The 20,375-nt window shown below is 41.8% G+C and overlaps 1 long non-coding RNA gene across 1 annotated transcript in view; it reads left to right on the forward strand.

The window, feature by feature from the left end:
• The first annotated feature begins 228 nt into the window (after positions 1-228).
• Positions 229-20,375, forward strand: part of LOC136130740 (uncharacterized) — a 246,883-nt gene continuing 226,736 nt past the window's right edge. Inside the window, exon 1 of the long non-coding RNA XR_010656347.1 lies at positions 229-369. This is a non-coding gene — a long non-coding RNA (uncharacterized lncRNA). The remainder of the gene's footprint in view (positions 370-20,375) is intronic.

Genomic DNA, 20,375 nt, shown 5'->3' on the forward strand with positions numbered 1-20,375 from the left:
GCCTGCTGTTGAGCGACTTTATATACAATGAACTACAGAACGTTTACAGAAAAAAAAAGAGAAAAGAAAAAGTAGCAAGCACCGAGGGGCAGCCGCCGGCGCCCGGGATGGCACGTGACCTGGGGGGCGGGGTCCCGCGGGTCGCCAGCCAGTGGACGGGGCCGGGGGCGGGCCCACGACTCGGGGGGCGGGGCCTGTGCCCGCGCAGCTCTCACCGCGGTCCCCTTATTTGGATCTGCGGGAATGTGGGCTGGAGCGGTCCTGCAGCGGTACCAACCTCCAGCCTGTCGCCTGGACTGCCCCTGACCCAGGCGCCCCGCTGCTCGGTGGCAGGAGGGCCGGCGGAGCGCCATGGCCTGCATCCTGAAGGTAACGACTCGCATCTATGGCTTGGACGCGTGGTTGGGCAGCCTCCTGCTGCTAAGAGGCGTGGAGCCAGCCGCGGTCCCACGGCATCCTCATCTCAGTTGTCTTTTCCTGGCGTTGCTTTTCTTTTTGTTCGTTTGGCAAATGCATAGGGAGGGAGATTCTGAAACATGCAGCTGGCACGGCTTCTCTTCCGACCATTCCTGCTTCTCGCGCCTGCATTGAAGGAGCTGCAGACTGTTGGCTCCAGGGGAGAGCAGGGCTGTGTGCCGAATAATGGGGATGGCAGGGAGGGGAGGGGTGCGCCCGCGAGTCCCGCGGCTCTGTTGCCTGAGGCCTTTCTGGGGCCACGCAGAGAAAAGGAAAGGCTGGACATGGGTTATTGGTGCTGAGGGGTACAGCGCTTTGAATGGGGGTGAGAGTGCAGAGAGAGTTCTACCGAACATTTGATCGTATGAAGATAGAAACTTCAGAGTTTACAGGTATTCCCTTAGGAATGAGTTTTCTGTGAGATCTGCTAACTCTATATGCTGTTAGCTCTACTTCGGAAAAGTTCACAAGAGGGTGTATTTACTAGTCGAGAATTTCAAGCCTTCCTTTTGCTTATAAATTTAAACAGACAAACCTCCCTTTTGCTCATAAACAGACAAAATTATTTCACTCCCTATCAGAGTCTGTTCAGCCACCCCTTCTTTGTTGAGTTTTCTTTCTCCAAGTGTGTTCTTAGCCTGGACTGAGCATCTTTCTGGGTTCTTGTGGCATCAGGTGGGACAACTTGGTACGAGTGCCTCACTTGAGAACTTTTTATTCCATAGGGAGTTTGTTTGTTTGTTTGTTTTTCTGACTACTGTTTCTACTCGTGCCTAACCTGACTGCATGAACCAAAAACATTCACAGCATGAAAGTTTCCTGGGCCTTGACTGGGAACGAAAGGCCTGTTTGTTCCGAGTTTGGGAGAGCCGTGTGTGACAGAGGAAAACACCAGAAATCAAGTGTTTTGGTTGTGCTATTGTGAAAGAGCATTTACTTTTCTGTAGGATGATTTGAAGCCATCTACTGCTGTATTAGTTACCTGAATCCTCTTCCAACATGCCTTGGTGTTAATGGTGCAAGTAAGAGACTAACCTAGTAGAGTTTGTTTCCATTTCTTAGAGTAAAGGAGATGAGGTATTTCCTGTGATTTTTCTGAACTTCCTTTGTTTGGTTTCAGAACATTTTCTGGGACATAATGGTAGCAAGATCAAGAGGAAATAATACCTTGGTATTTCCATATGGGATTTTTACCTTGGAGACTCCTAGCCCAAGGACTGAAATATGAAGATGAGTCATCTCTACTATTTATTGTGTTATTAACTGAAAGAGAAGTTGAGGAGCGTGACATTTATTGTTGGCTGTCTTCTTCCCTTTTGATTTCTCCCCTGCCTCATCTTGCACATGTTCCAAACATTTTTAATACACATCCCAAGCTACAAGTGAATCTGATCCAACCATTCCTTCCCTTTCCAGCCCCTCACACTGACCTCAGACATTTGGGGCATATCTGATTCCTCCTTTATTTTTTTCTCCGCTGAAACTAATCTGGAGTGCAGACAGGTAAACTGCAAAGAGCAAATGCTTTGGACTCAGAAAAACCTTGGTCTGAATGCAGGCTCTGCCAAGTGCTACCTGCGTGACCTTGGATAAGCTACTTAAATGTCTCTGAGTCTCAGTTTCCTCAATATAAAATTAAAGTAATAGCACCTCAGGGTTGTAATACTCCACAGGGTTACTGTGGATGAAATAATATATGAAAAATACTTTGTGGCACAGGCATTCAATAGGTGCTATTTTTTCCTCACATATAATAATAACTACAATTTAATTAATCTTTACTATATCCTCAGCCCGTTTCATATAATATAACTCTTGGTCTTACATCAAACCCTGTAAGGTGAGTATCATTGTTTAAAACCTCATTTTACAGATGGGGAAGCTGAGGCTCCCGAGCTTAAGAGATTTGCCCAAGGGAACAGGGTTAAGGACAGAGTGAGCCTGGACTTAGACCCAGATCTGCCAACCTTCTTTATATTTTAACTCTGTACTTTCCCAGATGATGACTTTCTAAGATGCCCTAATACCGTTCAGAGTCCTTACCACCTTTGAGAAACAAAGTACCTTTGTGCAGTGATGGTCTTGATGGCCTCTGGTGGGCCTTTTCCCCTTGTCTTTGAAAGGCCATGCATGGTGGAGTGGAGAGTCCAGAGACCTGGGTTCAGTGCAAGCTTTTTCTCCTGCATATGATTTTAGATAGTCACTGCAACTTGCAACCTCAATTTGCCCAAGTTGTAGAATGCCTGATAGGGTTTTGTGAGGGTAAAATGATATACTGTTGTTGTTGTTTTTAATGAAATATTTTCTGCCGTATTGGTGTTGGTATCACAAGATGCATAGGCCATTGACTCCATTCTCCACTGGCTTACAGTATAGTAAGGGGGATGGAAAAGTAAATGAATGTGTTACAATGGGAAGAATAATAGGCCTGTGGAAGGCATAACAGAAGCATGGAGGGAGAAAGCAATGAACCCTCTAATTGGATAATTAGGATAGGGTTCCTACTTATGATTTGGAGCTGTGTTTTGAAGACTGAATATGATTTACTGTGATGAAGCTTGTGTTTTAGAAGGATAACTTTTGAGTCAGGGTCAACTTTATTCTGTGGGCAAAATCTACTCTTCTCAGCAGATTTTTGAGGTAGATCTTATTATCCCGAGATACAAAGAGGTTGATTAAAGTATCATTATTGCCTAAACAATAGTGACCCTAAATAGGAATCTTTGACTAGCTAAGAAGAGGAGCCTATACCATGGCAGCAAATGGTGGTCTTTTGGGGCATACAGAATATCCCCTCAAGGTATTGTGCGTGGTAAGGGCCCATTCTGCCCATGTGTAGAGCTGGTTCTCATAACAGAATAATGATTACCTCAATAATCATTTAATTGTGGAATACATACTTACTCCACGTTGCATGGGCTTTGAAGCCAGAAATATGTGGATTTTAATTATGGCTCCACCACTTACTAATTGTGTAACCATAAGCAAGTTTCTTGATTTCACTGCCTCAGTTTCTAAAATGGAGATGATCATGCATTCCTCAATGGGTTATTCTAGGGGTTAAATGGGAATATCTGCACATTAGTTAGGATAGGCTAGTTTACTGCAGAAAAAACAACCTCAAGTCTTAGTAGGTTCATTTCTTGCCATGCTCCTGGTTAGGCAGCCCTCCTGGGGAACTGTGCCATTGTGAATAATGAAGTCAAGGGACAGTCTCTTTGCATGGGGTGTTTTAAAAGTCTTCAAAATTTGGTAGACAAGAAAGATATTTCATTTGTATTTATTTGGTTATTAGTGAAATAAAGCTTAAATTTATAGAAGTCATTTGTTTTTCTTCTCTTATAAATTACAGATACTTTAGTATTTTATATAATAAAAGCTGTTTGTATTTTCTTTTATGATTTCTACCTTTGGTCAGCAGGTACTTTTTTGAGAACAGTATCACGTATACCTTTGACATTTAACACATATTTAGTGAATTGTATTAAGGTTTTTTTTTGGATTCAGTACTGAAATGGAAACTGAGTGAACATGTGGACACAGACACTTATTTCTGCCTTGGAGAAGATTATGGTTTTGCCAGGTTAATGATACTTAGGAACTTGGAGTAGTTAGACAATAACACAGTAGGTGCATGACTAAGCTGCTGTTATCTTCTCTACCAGTCACCTGTCCTCGTATGACATTGATCCTTTTTTTTTTTTTGCTTTTTTGGCTGGACCTTAGTTCCTGGACCAGGGGTCAAACCCGTGCCCCTGCAGTGGAAGCACGGAGTCTTAACCACTGGACCACCAGGGAAGTCCCTACATTGGTCTTGATTGATGGGAAATTTGAGGAATGTTGATATCAAGTTATGGACTTGGTGTCTTCTTATTTACTTTTCCCCCACTGCCCCAGATCTAATCCTTCACCATACTGCATCAATTCTGTCTCAGGAAATCTCTCAAATATGCCCATTATTCTCTATCCCTATCACCTCTGCCTTGTCTAGAGCCTAGTATTCGGTCTGTCTTTTGAAATAGCCTCCTTTCCTTCAGGCGCCTCGTAATCTCGCCCATCTTCCACATCACTCTCAGATTATGGTGCAGAAGTGCAGTGCTGATCAAGCCATTTGTAGGCTTAACTGCTTGTCTTGGCTCCCCAGGCCCTGCAGGGTAAACCCAGCTGTTTAGCTTGGCATTCAAGTTCCTTCAGAATCTGGCCCCTGCCCACATATCTGGCCTCACCACCTACTACTCCCTTCCTCATGATCTAGACACTTAACTAAATGAATTCCAAGTCTGCAGATATAGAACCTCCTTTCGTGGCTCTGTGCCTTTGTAGTATAGCACAGGGATTGAAAGCCTGGTCTTTGATGTCAGACCAACCTGTTCCAGCAGTGAAATCTCTAAGCCTCAGTTTCCTCATCTGTGAAATGGGAGCAAAAACAGTGCCTACTTCTTAAGGTTATGAGGAATAAGTGAGCTAATTTCTACAGAACAGAACCTGACACATAATAAGTCCTTGATAATTATTAGGTATTAGTTGTAATTGTACATGCTGTTCTCTCTGCAGGAAATTCCCTCTGCTATCACTTTTCCTCCACTGAGAGTTCAATTTATCTTTCAACTCCTATTTCAGCATCACATCTGTGGTCAAGTCTTCCCCTGCCTCAGGCTTCCTCTGTGGCTCCATGGTTTGGTTCTTGTCTCTGTAGCAGCAAGTATTACCCTGTACTGTAAATAAGCTCAACTCTTTTGTTTTACTATGAACTCATATAGCACAGGGGCCTTTAGTAGGTCTATCAGCTAGTGTTTACTAAGCATATGTAAATGAATACTGTTCTTGCCCTAAGTAAGATTACAGACTCAATGAGAAGAAAGGTATACCTAGTGAGTATACGAGTAGTGGTGGTGTTGGTAGTTACCTAATTGAATCTTGGGGGCAGAAAAGGCCTTGTCTTATTCAACTTGATATCCATAGCAACTAGTCTGACTCACAGTAAAGTGTTTCCTAAATGTTGAATGTATAAATGATTTAATTTTTTTGAGATGCTACTTACAGACAACAGCCTAACCTGGTCTCCTCTAGGAGCAGCCTAATTCTTCTTAAACATGCGTGGATTTTTCACTCTAGCATAAGCAAGCAGATTAGAGTTTATCAATTAGTTTTCTCCTTAAGTTCCTTCTCAGTTTGTTTCTTTTAGATCTGTTAGGGCTTCTCATAAAATCTGGAGCCAATTTGAAATATAGAGGGAGGGAGAAGAGAGACCTGGACTGGAAAGAAGAAAGAAGAAAAGTATAAGAGTATCTTTTGTCATGATCATTTCGGTTCCCTGGGTTAATAGAAACAAAAAAAGCAAAAGCAAAAAACAAACAACAGACCTCAGCATCCCCACCACAATTTGTGGTTCTCAAACTATGAGGTTTCAAAGGATTGGAAAAGAATATGGCTTCACTGAGACTGGAAAGCCACAGAAACTTCACAGGTACACAGATTGCAAACCTGAAACTCTACGATAACCCCAGCAAGTAGAATAGACAAGGCACTTTGTTTAATAAATCTGCTATGACATTTCTTTCTGCTGCCCAAAGAATGCTGAAGTCTCAGTAGCTGCCCTGCCTAATTTTTGGGCTTATTGTGACTGAGCAGATGGTTTTGCAAATTCTATTAGCACACTTTGGGGAATGAGTTGCTTGTGTAAAAAGCTTTGCTTTTTGGATGAATTGAGAAGAACAGCAGCAATAGCAGTTGTTCTTTATTGAACACCTAGTGTGTTCAGGCTGGGTCCTGGGCTGAGTGCTTTACATGTATCATCTCACGTAAACTTTTATTACAAATGAAGATACTGAGGTTCCGAGAAGCAAACTAACTTGCCCCAGGTCATGGTTAGTAAGTGGTGAAGGTGGGGTTGACTCAGGCTCTGGGTAGTGTTGTAGTGTGTATTTTACCTTCAGTGCCAATTCAGTGAATGTTTATAGGTGCTTTGAGTTTATTTCACCATCTTTTGAGTCTAGACAGCTTCCTAACAATCTCCTGATAGAGCTCTCTTTTAGCTGTGTTATTTTTATTTGTTCCTTCCTCAGAATTTCCTTTGTGACAGAGGAACTAGAGGATATAGAGGGGCCACAGAGACTGGGGAAATAAGAAGGTTCTAAGTCTGCCTCTAACACTAACAGCCTTTTGATCCTGGGCAAGTCACATGACCACAGCCTTCTTTCCTGAGAAACCCCCAAGTCCCTTTGAAGGTGGGAGTGAAGGAGCAGAGTGATAGAGTTAGGTTTACCCTTAGGCTAAGCTTCAGGGCCCCTTCAAGGCTCTGGGAAGAGGTTCTGGCATGTTTGTATTTATAATTTATATTCATTTTCTTAAAGAGACCCACAGATTATATAAGCTTCAGGCTTCCCAGCGAGCATCCCCCCTGGGGCAGTGTTGGAATCCAAAAGAGATAAAGTTTGTGAATGCACTTTGTAAAGCAGAATGCACTAGTACACATGTGGCAAAACTATTATTGGTATCATTAATAATTAGATAACAGCTTGAATCAAGGAAACCTTTCTTGGGGCTGGTGGGAGAAAAAAAGTTTAGATTTGAGGCAAGCAGAGGGAACCCATTAAGCTTTCCAGCAGATGACTGGGGAAAGTTATGATATCTCCTCCCCAGGAGGAACATATTCAGCTGTTTCTGAGAATTTTACACATGCTTATGCCTGAGGGTTGGGAACTGGATGAGTTCTCTATTTCCTGGATTCTGGGAAAAGTGGAGAAAGGCATTTTTCTAATTGAACAGAGTAGATTTACAAGTGTTACCAGGATCCCATTACAGAAAGCTGCAGTTAGATCCTGGTTATTAAAAGGGTCATTGTTCAATTTATGGATTATCCAGATCCTGTTGGTCCCTGGCCACTCTGATGTACACCTTTTATGTGTTTTACTGCCAATTAGCACTTCCACCAGAGCCTGGAAAGGGAGAGGAGCTAAACTCCAAATTGGTTAATTCCTTTCCTTGTTAGCAGCTTTGTCAAGGTGTGTCAGCAGGAAGGTAAAGAAAATGGCTCAAATGCGGTGAAGAGATTATCTGTGCTTTCACTGTTGTTTTCTTTCTTCCTCAACTCAAATTTAAGAGTAGGCCCTGCTTCTGATTTTAACTTGATTTAAAGTCAGTAAATCAAAGATCTTGGCCTAGGGCATCCAGGGACTTCAATAAACAGCAGCCTTGGGGTAGGTAACATTTTCAGAGAGCCTTTTGCCCACACCCCATATCTCCAGGCCTGTCTCTCATTTCCTGTGTGATGTGGAGGGGTGGAGACTCAAAGAGAGGTCCTGTACTTAAGTCATTCTAGTGTTTGTGTAAAAAACTGTGTGTTTCTCTACATATACATAGTAAATATAAGTGTGCGCCCACATTCATTCAATCGTATCTTAGTATTTATTGAGGTTTGAAAACTCTCGCATGTAAAAGCCTTTTCTGGAAGGGATTTCTCTCTAATTTCAAAGGCTATTGTGTTTCCTAGGGAATTTATTAGCTGTGCATTTACCAGACACAAAATAAAAACTTTGGTCAGTTATGAAAGCTCTATTTGCATCTTGCTCTGAGAAGACCATGACCACGAGGGAATTGGAAGTAAAACGTGTGTGTCCTGCATGGGAATGAGTCATAATGTGTGATTAAAATGTGCGTGTGGAGCTCATCTTAGATTTTAAGGATTGGAATGAGCAAGCAACTGTCCTGGGACAATTCTCCTCCTTGGGACAAGTGGAATACCCACCTGTGGAGAGCAGGGCTACGATTCCTGGTATTGTTGTTTGTTATTCTTGGCCCCAACCGTGTGCCTGACTAAAGAAAGAGATGTGAAGGTCTCTCTCTGTGAAGGGCTTGCCTTACCAATCAGGGAAAATGGTAACCAGGAAAGAAGGGCTGTTCTCTACGGTGTGGGCAGGAAGAGGACTGTGGCTTGCAGAGGTCAGAGCTACACAGACTCTGATTCCAGCTTTGTGATGAGTTTGAGTAATGACAATAATACTTTTATTTAATGCTCTGTAACAGTGCAGTCCAGGATTTTACATTTCTAAGAGCCACATTAAAAAGAAAGCAAAAAAATAAATAAATAAAAAAGCAAAAACAAGTAGGCAGAATTTACTTAATTATATATATATATATATTTTTTGTTGTTGTTGTTTTTGCGGTACGCAGGCCTCTCACCGCTGTGGCCCCGCCCCGCCACGGAGCACAGGCTCTGGACGCGCAAAGCTCAGCGGCCATGGCTCACGGGCCCAGCCGCTCCGCAGCATGAGGGATCCTCCCAGACCGGGGCACGAACCCGCGTCCTCTGCATTGGCAGGCGGACTCCCAACCACTGCGCCACCAGGGAAGCCCAATAATATATTTTATTTAGCACAATATATCCAAAACATTTTCGTGTCAATATGTAATCAATATCAACTTACGAATGAGCTATTTATATTCTTTTTTCACGAGTCTTCAAAATTCTGTATATGTTTTGCCATTACAGCATATTTCAATTCGGATGCTAAATTTTCATCACAAACACTTGATCTCTATTTAGATTTTATAAAATGTACAGTTGAAAAAAGTAGATTCACATGTCTAAGTTGCTCCAGAGTGCTTAAAAGTTTTCCAAGAGTTGTATTGAGTATCAGGTTTTAAATGTAAATTAAAGAAAATAAAATGAAATAAAAAATGTGGTTCCTCAGTCACACCAGCCGTGTTTCAAGGGCTCGACAGCCAAATGTGGATAGTGGCTACTGTATAGGACATCGTGTTCATGCAGGTAGTCATCCTTAGCACCAGAAGAGACTGCTACACTTAGAGGCAATGAGAACACTGTAAGGGGACCTGGGGGAAAGGATTGCCTACAGGGTAGGGATCAGAAGGGGAGGACACCTCTGTTCGTCAGACTCTTGGCACCCAAAGAAAAAGCAAATGAAGAGCAAGTAATGAGTGCCAGACCCAGGGATACACATTTGAGCCTTTGATGAGCGCTTGAGATTTCATCTGAAATGGAGTCCTAAGCTTTTCCATATTCTGAGCCTGATTGGCCCCCCAGATGTTGAGCAGCTGTGAATTCTCCCAGGAGAGTGCTGCTTTGGTCTCAGTGTGGTCATGTGAACTCCTGGAGGCTTTGAGATCAGAGACAGACTTTATACACTTTTATTTGAATAGTTCCTTTGCTCTAGGAGGGAGGTACACATATGGCAGCAATTTAGACATCCAGAATAAACCACATGTCTTCTTTCAAGTCAGGAGAGGTGATTGGAGTTCCTTTCTACAGTTTGCTTATTTATTAATTTATTTTTTTTTGCGGTACGCGGGCCTCTCACTGTTGTGGCCTCTCCCGTTGCAGAGCACAGGCTCCGGACGTGCAGGCTCAGCGGCCGTGGCTCACGGGCCCAGCCGCTCTGCGGCATGTGGGATCTTCCCGGACCGGGGCACGAACCTGTGTCCCCTGCATAGGCAGGCGGACTCTTAACCACTGCGCCACCAGGGAAGCCCCAGTTTGCTTACTTTTTGACTGTTTATTTGTGTCTATAAAGTCAGCAATATGCTAATAGACATATGTCCAATGGTGCTTAGAGCAAATCGATTTGTAAACCTGCAGCTCTGTCTTGCTTGCCTGTCCTTCTGCATTGTACTCCTGCCTGGTTCCACCTAGTCTTCCTGAATCAGTGTTAGCATTTTTTCATGCGATGAACATTTCATTGTAATAATGACAGCAGGTACCCTTTGCCGGGTGCCTTCTCTCTGGCAGGTAGCCTGCCAGATATTTTACAGGTATTTATTATCCCACAACAAGATTGCAGGATGGGTATTATTACTTTCATCTGTCAGATGAGGAAACCGGTTCATATTGCTTAACAATATGCAAGAACACTAGACCAAGGTCCGCAAACTAACAGCCCTTGGACCAAATCTGGCCTGTTGCCTGTTATATATCTATATTGTGCTAGTTAAGAATGGGTTTTGCATTCTAAAATGGTTGAAAAAAATCAAAAGAAGAAGATTTAATGACGTGAAAATGTATGAAATTCCAATATCGATATCCCTAAATAAAGTTTTATTGGAATATAGCCATGTTTATTCATTTCTTAGTGTCTTTGTGTGCAGAGTTGAGAAGTTGACATGTAGACTGTATGGCCTGCAAAGCCTTAAATATTTACTGTCTTCCTCTTTACAGATAAAGTGTGTTAACCCCTATGCTGAACTGTTAAGTTCTTACTGTAGACTGTAAGAGCCAGGGTCAGGGGCAGTGAGGGTACTCACACCTGGGGCCCCATGTCATGAATGTCAGGGATATTTAGTGGGTATGGAGCCAAGCACTCCATGTGGAAGAGGAGACTGAAGCCTAGAGGGGATAAGTAACTCCCCAAAGTCACATAGTGGGACTGGAATCCGACTCCAAAGCTTGATCCCTAAGTCTGTGGCTTCTCACAGATAAGCTGACCACAATGCTGCTCAACTTGGACTGCACCAGGACCCCCTGAAGGGCTTGTTACACCAGAGATTGCTAAGCCCCACCTCCAGAGTTTATGATTTCATAGGTCTGGGCTGGGGTCCAAGAATTTGCATTTCTAACAAGCCCCCAGCCACACTTCAAGTAGCCCTACCGTACTACATCCTGCTCAATAAATAGCTGCTGAGTTATGGAAGGCTTCAAACCCATGTATTCCCCAACCAAAACTAATGAGAAATTTAAGTCAAGTGCATTCTAATTACCTTTTTAAGCATTGTAATCGTTTGATTTCTGCCCCCATTGTTCTCATTAAACCCCGAGCTTTCTGATGCTATGGGACTCAGGCCACCCTGACTGTTGAAATGCATGTGCCTCTGTGCCTGGCAGCAAGGGGCTGGGTCTGAAATGAACCCATCACTGGTGGCATCCCTCTTGCGTGTCTAGAAACTCTGTTTCTTTCACATCAATTTCAAAATCAGTTTATGATGATTTATGAACCAGGAATTTGTTTCCTGCTGATTGTATGTCAAATCCTTTCTCACTCTGTGCCCCCTATTTCTCTGCTGGCTAACAAGGAGCCCTGGGGGTGCAGGAAACAGCTTCTGTAGTCAGATTGTACTGGCTTTGGTCATGGAAGTTAATGCGTTAGTGCTAGAGTTCACTATCTTAATTATTGATTTAGTCTCATATTTTAAAAGTCATTATTTAAGGATTAGGAATGGGGAAGATGAAGCCTGGTGAAAGATGATAGCTATTTTTTTTTGTTGATTCATAGCCTAGTTTGGGATTTTAATAAGTAACAAAAAGCATTGGAAACTGCTGATTTAATCTCTTCTTATAGGCTCATATTGGCATAAAAAAGAAAATAAATCTCTATATTTTTGCTTTCTCCTGGCTCTCCACTTATGTGCCTTTGTTTATTGTGGAGCCCATTTTTCTGATTCCCCCCTTTCATCTTTGGCCTCCTAGCCCCTCTCCAGTACAGGTGTTATAGAGATCATTAGCTAGTACAGTTGCCCCTTGATATCCAGGTATCCACATGTCCGCCAGGGATTGGTTCCAGCACCCCACAGGTAAAATCTAATGCTCAAGTCCCTTATATAAAATGGCATAGTATTTGCATATATCTGTGCACATCCTTCCATATGCTTTAAATCATCTTTAGATTACTTATAATAATTAATACAATGTAAATTTTATGTAAATAGTTGTAAACACAATGTAAATAGTTGCCAGCACAAGGCAAATTCAAGTTTTGCTTTTGGGAACTTTCTGGAATTTGAGTGTTTTTGAATATTTTTGACCCACGGACAGCAGAACCAGGTTCAGCTGACTATGTCTAAAGAACGGTCAACTCAGCCCTGTACAAGGGAAGGCTTATAGAACTCGGTTGCTAAGCAGATAAAGCTATCTTGCAGAGTCCCGTGATACAAGCCATTCCAACAGGAAGAATTCTTCTCTGGGAAATGTGAGTTTTTTCTACTCCTGGTATAAAATCAGTGGTGTGGCGTTCCTGACAGCCCATGGTTGTCACCCCACACACCTTTGCCATGGTCTAGAGGCTGACTTTACTATCAGTCGCTCTTTTATTGCTGACCTTCTCAACCATGTCTTCCTTTCTTTCTCACTTAGTTCTCGGAGAAAATTCATTCCCCATCAGCAGCACATAACTGAATCAATGACACCTTACGCCTGTTTTCTTTTTCTTTCTTTCTTTTTTTTTAAGATGTTGGGGGTAGGAGTTTATTAATTAATTAATTAATTTTTGCTGTGTTGGGTCTTCGTTTCTGTGCGAGGGCTTTCTCTAGTTGTGGCAAGCAGGGGCCACTCTTCATCGAGGTGCGTGGGCCTCTCACTATGGCGGCCTCTCTTGTTGCGGAGCACAGGCTCCAGATGCGCAGGCTCAGTAGTTGTGGCTCACGGGCCTAGTTGCTCTGCGGCATGTGGGAAGCTGAAGATTTTAATTCTTTTTGAAGGGAAATTAGGGTCTGTATGAACAATAGTAATTGTAACAATAGCTTACATTTATTGAGTACTTACAGCTACTGTGTCAGGGCTTCATAGTTTTGTATTAGCTCATTTAATCCTGACAAGTACCTCATAAAATAGGTACTATTATACATTCCCATATAGACGAGGAAATTGAAGCTTGGAGAGGTTACTTGGAGAGGCTATGTAACCTCCCCAAGGTTGTACCACTGTTAAAGGAGGGGGTAGGATTTGAATCCAGGAGTTTGGCCGAAGAAAATATTCCTGTAGTCATGCATGGGCAAACCTATTTGAAACTTGCCCACAATAATTTAATAACTTAATGATAAAATAATATCAGTAAGCTTTTTGAGCACTTTATTGTAGGTACTGTATTTAAGGCATATACATGATTTCCTTTAAAAGTCAACAATCCTATTAGAAAAATAGTATTATTATCATATCTATTCTACCTGGGAGGAAACACTGAGGCTTGCAGAAAACTTTGGTTCTTTGCCCAAGGTCCTTGGGCTAGTGAGTAGAAAATTTGTCTGACCATATTATTTTACAGTTATTGTTATTAGCTAGCATTTACTATATGCAGTAAGGGCTGGGCACTATTCTCAACACTTTACACTTATTGATTCATTTAATGCCCATTTTTCAGATAAGGAAACCAAGGTACAGAGTGGTTAGATAAGGTCACCAAACCATTTTTGGCAGCAGTGAGACTGGAACGCAGGCACTTTGGCTCCAGGGTCTGTATCTGTAACAACCTTGCACAAGGCCACAAATCCTCCCTCCCCCGCCACTTTGGTGTTCTACCTCCTAGTGCAGAGAATCACTTAGGACTATTGAAATCCATTCCAGTATCAAATCAGCGCACTTCAAAGGAACTTGTGGTGATTAAAAAAAAAATTGCTTGATTTTTGATGAGATAAACTGAATTAAAAAATAAATTTATTGAGTTTTATTTTTTGAATGCCTTTGAAGATTTTTGAATCAGATACATTTAGAAGACCCACTAGGTCAAGTCACACCTGGTGGAATTAGTTTCCTTGTGGAGGTGGAATTTGTAAATGAGCATGAGACAGTCATTCTGACTGGGTGGGGAATGCCAGGCAGTTTTCCCTCTGCTCTCCCCTTCTTCACCTGTACCCTGGAATAACTCCATGGGGAAGCCAAAGTGCTCTTTTAAGGAGTAAATCAGGTCATGTCAGTTTCCTTATCTGAACCCTTTGGTGGCTTTCCATTTCACTTTGGATAAAATCTAAACTCCTTTCTAAGGCTCACACAGCTCGTGACCTTGCTCCTGCTTATTTTTGAGAAACCATCTCCTGCATCTTGGTCCCCTGCTTATTTTCATTCCATCCAGCTCTGGACCATGCCAAGTTCCTTCCTGCTTCAGAGCCTTTGGGCTGCTATTCCCCTGCCTGCCATACTTTGCCCCCAGGTTCTTTTTGAGGCTATTTCATCCTACCTTTCATGTCCCAAATTAAAGTTTACTGCCTTGGACAGGCCTTTGCTGATTTATACCAATGAGATAGAACGCTTCCTGATATTCCCTATTATGCCTCCCTGTTTACTGTGTGCATAACACTTTCTTAATATATGAAACCATGCTTATTTGTTTGTTTGCCTGTCAGTCAAAAGACTAAAAGGGCAGAAATCATGGTTATTTTGTTTATCACTGTGTATCTAGCTTCTAGCATAGTATAGTCAACAAATGAATGAATGATTTAATTAATTAATTTCAGGCAAAAAGAATAGTAGGTACAAAGATAGGGTGGCATGAAGGAACAGGTCATTTTGGGGAATAGTGAAAAGTTGCGGATGACTGTTGCTGAGTTCGTTTTGGGAGCCGGAGGAGATGATATAGTTGGAGTCAGATCATGAAGGACCATGTAGGTCCTACAAAGTAGTATGGACTTTAACCTTTAGAAATGGGGAAACACTAATGGGATTTAAACAGATCACTAAATGTGGTGGAGATATTGGGTCAGAGAGAATATTCTGTTGTCTTATTTTAGAGTACTTGGATTCCTTGGATTAACTCTGGTCATTGTTGTTGGTATTTGGAAATTACTTGTCCCAATTATGATTTTGCTACAATGATTGCACAGGCAGAATTTCAAATAGAATGCTGGAAATGAAAATGTGCCGAAGATGTAAGTGTGCTGGTTTATAGCAGAGCTTGGTGTTTTATCTATCATTGCCTAACTGGTTATATTCTGGGAGAAAATATTTGCAAATCATATGTCTGATTGGTTAATATACAAAATATATAAAGAACTCATATAACTTGATAGCAAAACAAAAAAACAAAAACAAACAATGCAATTAAAAAATGGGCAGAGGATCTGAATAGGCATTTTTCCAAAGAAGACATACAGATGGCCAACAGGTACATGAGAAGATGCTCAACATCACTGATCACCAGGGAAATGCAAATCAAAACAGTAATGAGATAATCACCTCACACCTATACCTGTTAGAATGGCTGTTATCAAAAAGATAAGAAATCACAAGTGTTGGCGAGGATGTGGAAAAAAAGGAACCCTTGTGCGCTCTTGGTATAGTCACTGTGGAAAACAGTATGGTGGTTTCTCAAAAAAATTAAAAATAGAACTGCCATATGATCCAGCAATCCAATTCTGGATACTTAGCCGTAGGAACTGAAAATACTAACTCAAAAAGATACCTGTACCTCTATGTTCATTGCAGCATTATTCACATATTTGGACATTGCTTGTTCTAAATATGGTGGCCTTAGTGATTACACAGCCAGAATTTCTCCTAGAAGGCTGTAAGATAAAGCTTGGCAGTGTCATTTCTCTCCCTGGATGTGGTACAGTCAGTCACATTTAAGATACACGTTCCTTGAAGTCAAGGAGCTGGGCTGGGCCCAGTTTGTGTGTCCATGCTTTAATGAGAGTGTATCATCTGTAAAATCTTTACAGTTTGGATAAGCAAATACATCAATCCATTTGAAAGTGCTAATAAATGTAAAATATTGTTGGCAAATGAAGCTACTTCTACAGGTGTTGAAATTTTCATTTAGCCTGGGGAATCCTAAGTTTAGAAGTAATCTTTTGAGCCCTTAGATCATTGAATGCACAGTTTAGGTTCTTTCTGATATTGATGAACAGGTAGCGCTTGTAATATTAACTGTAATTTTGGACAAGTGAGGTACTTCTGGCCCATTGCACATTAAATGCCTGCAGTTTCCTGGACCTGACTTAGAGTGTGGTTTCTTATTACTGCCCTTGAGGCACCTGTTTATATAGCAGTACTGAGCTCCAGACTTCAAGCTAAGCACCACATATGTATATTTATCAGTTAAAGCTTCAACACCCCTGTGACTCTGTTTTGTAATCTCCCTGTAAATTTGTATTGTTAATGAGGAAATGTGGGCTTAGAGAAATTAAGTGCTTGAGGCCAAAGAGTTAGTGGATCTAGGGTCAGGGAGTCCAACGCAGTCCTGACTCCAAAACCCTTGCTCTTCACCTCAGCCCTGTCCTAGACATAATGTTGTCCTATAGACAGGTCAGAATGGTAGGTAGGAACAGAGGGAGATCTCCTTTCCTATAGACTGTACATAAAAATGTCTCTCAAGCCATTTTGTCTGAAGCCCATCTTTCTGTCTTGGGTTCACTTCTATTTTTAGAGATACTTTGTTTTGCCTAATAGATTAAAAAAAATTTTTTTTTAGTAAATATTGCAGGCATCAGTCTTTTGTAAACGGAATCATAGTTAAATAAAGAAGTTTGCTATTTAAAGGACCTTGTGGTTAATCCCTTGGTAAAGAATTGTTTTGTAATTGAATATTAATGCCCTAGTTATACTGTTTTTAACTTGACTTTCAAAAAAAGTAACAATGACAAAAGCTAATATTTTTTGATATGTAACAGGTTGTCTTATAAGCATTTCTTTTCTTATATTATATGGGAGTTTCTAATTTGATGCTTACAACAACTCTGCAAGACGGGTGCTATAATATTGTCAGTTTTACAGAGGAGGAAACTGAGGTACATGGAGGCTAGATGAAGGGACAGCTTCATGGCATGTGACATGTATGATCACAGCTCCATGCTCAGAAGGGCCACACTTGATTTAATGTTCTGCAGTTGCTGTCTAAAAATTCTTCATAATTTTGAACAAGAGGCTCCACATTTTAATTTTGCACAGGGTCCTGCAAATTATGTAGCTGGTCCTGCCTAGGTGAGCTGTCCAAGGTCACCCAATGGTCAGTGGCAGAGTTAGCATTCAACCCCAGACTGCCTGGCCTTAAGCTTACACGATTCCATTTACATTCCCTGGTTTCCCATATCTCATATTCTTAAAGCAAGGTCCCTCCTCCACCTTCTTTTTCTTTGGGCCTGTCTTTAGAGGCAGGTGGTTTGATTCATCTCGGTTCAATCCTTTGGATTTGAGCTTTGTTGGTCCGAGTGTCTGATGCATACAATTTCCCCGTTAGGTTTGTAGAAGAGCAGTAGGGAAGATTTTGAAGATATGACAGGAATTGCGCATCCTTGCCATAGTGAAAAGTCATAGCCTAAAAATAAATAGGAGTAACATGGAATCATTGTAACATTTTTGTTTTGCGCAACTCTCCTGGGGGGAGGGAAAGAAAAGAAAAAGAAAGCCCCAATGTATATGAAAGGAAGGCGGACAGTCCCTCAGACTGCTTATCTGCATGCGGTGCTCTGGGGACCAGTGACACTTAATTACCACATACAGTTTTATGGACTGTTTATGAGAAGCTGCTTTTTAGCCTTTCATGGATTGCTGTAAAGGGAAATAGAGAAAGACAGAAGAGGATTTCTATCACTTTGGTAAAAAAACTGTCTCTCTGTGGTCTATGCCTAGAACCTGAGACTGCCTGCGTTCCCTTTCAGCATTTCCTGAGAACTTTCTGTGAAGAGGTAGAGGCCAGCAAGACCCTGGAGCTCGACGATGGAAAAAAGCGTGACACAGTGTAGTCACCACACTACACAGTATAGTCACCACACTACACAGTGTAGTCACCACAGGGCATCTAGGGCTCTGAGAGAGGCAGGCATCAGCCACAGGAGCCCAGGAAAGCAGCAGCTGACAAAGTTAAGAGGAGTCTAGGAAGATCAGGGGAATTATACAGGTGGAGGAGCGAGAGAGCATTCTAAACAGAGGGAACAGCAAGAACAAAAGCGTGGAGATGAGGGAGAAAATGGTCGGGGTGAACTGCGAATATCTGCTCCTGGCTGAAGTGTTGGAGATGGTGTTGGAGAGGTAGGTGGGGACCAAATGCTGATGAACTTTGTATGCTAAGTTAAGGAGTGTGGATTTCTACCTGAGGTATTAGGGATGATAATGACAACAGCCAACATTTACTGAGGGCTTCTCCATAAATTATAAATATCCACGTAGTCCCTGGTAACATGAGTGATGTGTGTGCACACCCACTACGTGAAATGACTGGGGACTCAGGTCAGTTATGTCCTCACTCTACCATTTATAGCCCTGTGATCTGGGAGCAGGAAGCTAACGTTCTGAACCTTTGTGTCCCTGTCTATAATCTAAATCATATCTGCCTCACTGACTGTTGGCAGGAACAGTATGAATACTGTAAGACTGTATACTTTGTATAGATAAAGTTTATTGTGTAAGTTTTCTCTAGTGTAAGAAATTTTATTTACTACTTTACTTTTTTGGGGGGTAACATTCATGGCAACTTTATATATCATTTCAAAGCTGGGGAGTTCTGGAGTTCTAGAGGTGGACTGTGGTTAATTAGCTGCCTTTTACAAAGACTGGGTGAATCATTGCCCTCATGGGCTGTGGGGACGATAACAGTTTCCTCCAGGCAGTGGGTCAGACTTCTCACTAGGTGTGATCTTGGACACATCACTTAACCTCTCTGAGCTACCATTTCCTCCTGGAAAATGAAGACAAAGCTGCCTACTTGTCAGGACTAATGTGAAGAAGATTAAATGAGATATTTGATGTAAAGTGCTTGACACATAGTATGTGTTCAATAAATAGTAACTATTATTATTTTTATTCCTGAAAAGAAAGGAGTTAGTATTCTGGTGTTGAGTGTTGGAAGAGTAGGGCATGGGTGTCAGAGGTGTTTATATACTTTCTTTCCTCTTCTCTCAGTTGTCCCCTCCTTCCCTCATCTCCAGTCATTTTCTCCCCTCAAGGTGGAATGAAATTGGAGGGCTTGTAAATGTGGAGCAGCCTTTGTCATAGTGCCCTCAGACATGCCCTTCTAACACTCTGACAAATGAATCAAGACCTGAACAGCCAAGGGTGGTTGGTTGAATTTTCTAAATTTTCATCCCCTCACGAGCGGGGATAGTGCCAACTCTGCCTGGTGAACTCAGCCCAGACAGATTGAAGGAGCTGGCACTGCTGGGAGAGGGCTTGGTTACCTAGGAAACATTCACCTATGCTGATGACAAAGGGACTGTCACCGCCACCTGACACATGCAGACGTGTATCAAGTTATGGGGAGATGGAAAGAAACAATTTCCTTTGAAATGAGGTAGATGCATCTGTTAATTTCTTTTGAACAGCAGCTAATTTTCTGTTTTCAGAGAAGCAGGATAAAGCTTAAACTTTAACTTCTGGCTAAAAATACTCAGTTTGTGAACCTGGCAAAGCCTCTTAAGAAAAAAAAAAAAACAACCCAGTCCTGGCACTGGTCTGTTAGGCTTCCTGTCTTTCAGCAGCTTATTACATTTACTTTACTGCTTTGGGGGATTAGAAAATAGTCTCTGAAGGCTATTTCTTTAATGACTTGGAATATTAATGTGGAAAATTTGCTTGTTGGACAATACAGTGACTACTATAGTTTTTGCCTATAATTGGCTATTGGGTTTTTCACTCCCTGAAGTCTTTTCTTTTTTAATGTTTTCTTTATTGTGAAAGATAATGCACATTAAGAAAAGTGCATAAAACAATTAAATAGCCTAATGATTTATCATAAAGTGAATGTTTGTTAATGAGAAATGTTGCCTGCCATCTCAGTAAACAAAGGATCTTGCAACTCAACAAGCCATCACATTACAGCTACCCCCGACAATGAGCCCAGAGGGAACTCAAGGATGAAAACAGGCTGCTCACCATCAAGCCATCAGTAACTGCAGCCATCCCCCAACAGTGCATTCTGAGGAGACTCAGGATGGAAAACACAGCATACTGGCCCCCGATAGCTGTGGTACATATCAAAGGAATGATTTCAGTGAGCCCAGACTTTTTCATCTTCCTATACATAGAAAAGCGCTCAAATCATTAACTTGAGATGTCTGGTTTTCTTTAATTAACAGTAATCTTTTGATGTTCGGACTGCCTGGTTTTTGCTTCAAAACTCCTATATATCCTGGCTCCTCCCTTACCTCCTAAGAGCTGTCCCTCAGAGCTATCTGAGAGCTGTCTCCTGAGCTTAAGTCCTCAGAAAGTACGCTGAATAAAACATAATGCTCAGCTTTTACGTTGTGCCATTTTTTTCATTCGACAT

The sequence above is a fragment of the Phocoena phocoena genome, chromosome 1 (assembly GCF_963924675.1).
Source record: "Phocoena phocoena chromosome 1, mPhoPho1.1, whole genome shotgun sequence".
In the NCBI taxonomy this organism is placed as follows: domain Eukaryota; kingdom Metazoa; phylum Chordata; class Mammalia; order Artiodactyla; family Phocoenidae; genus Phocoena; species Phocoena phocoena.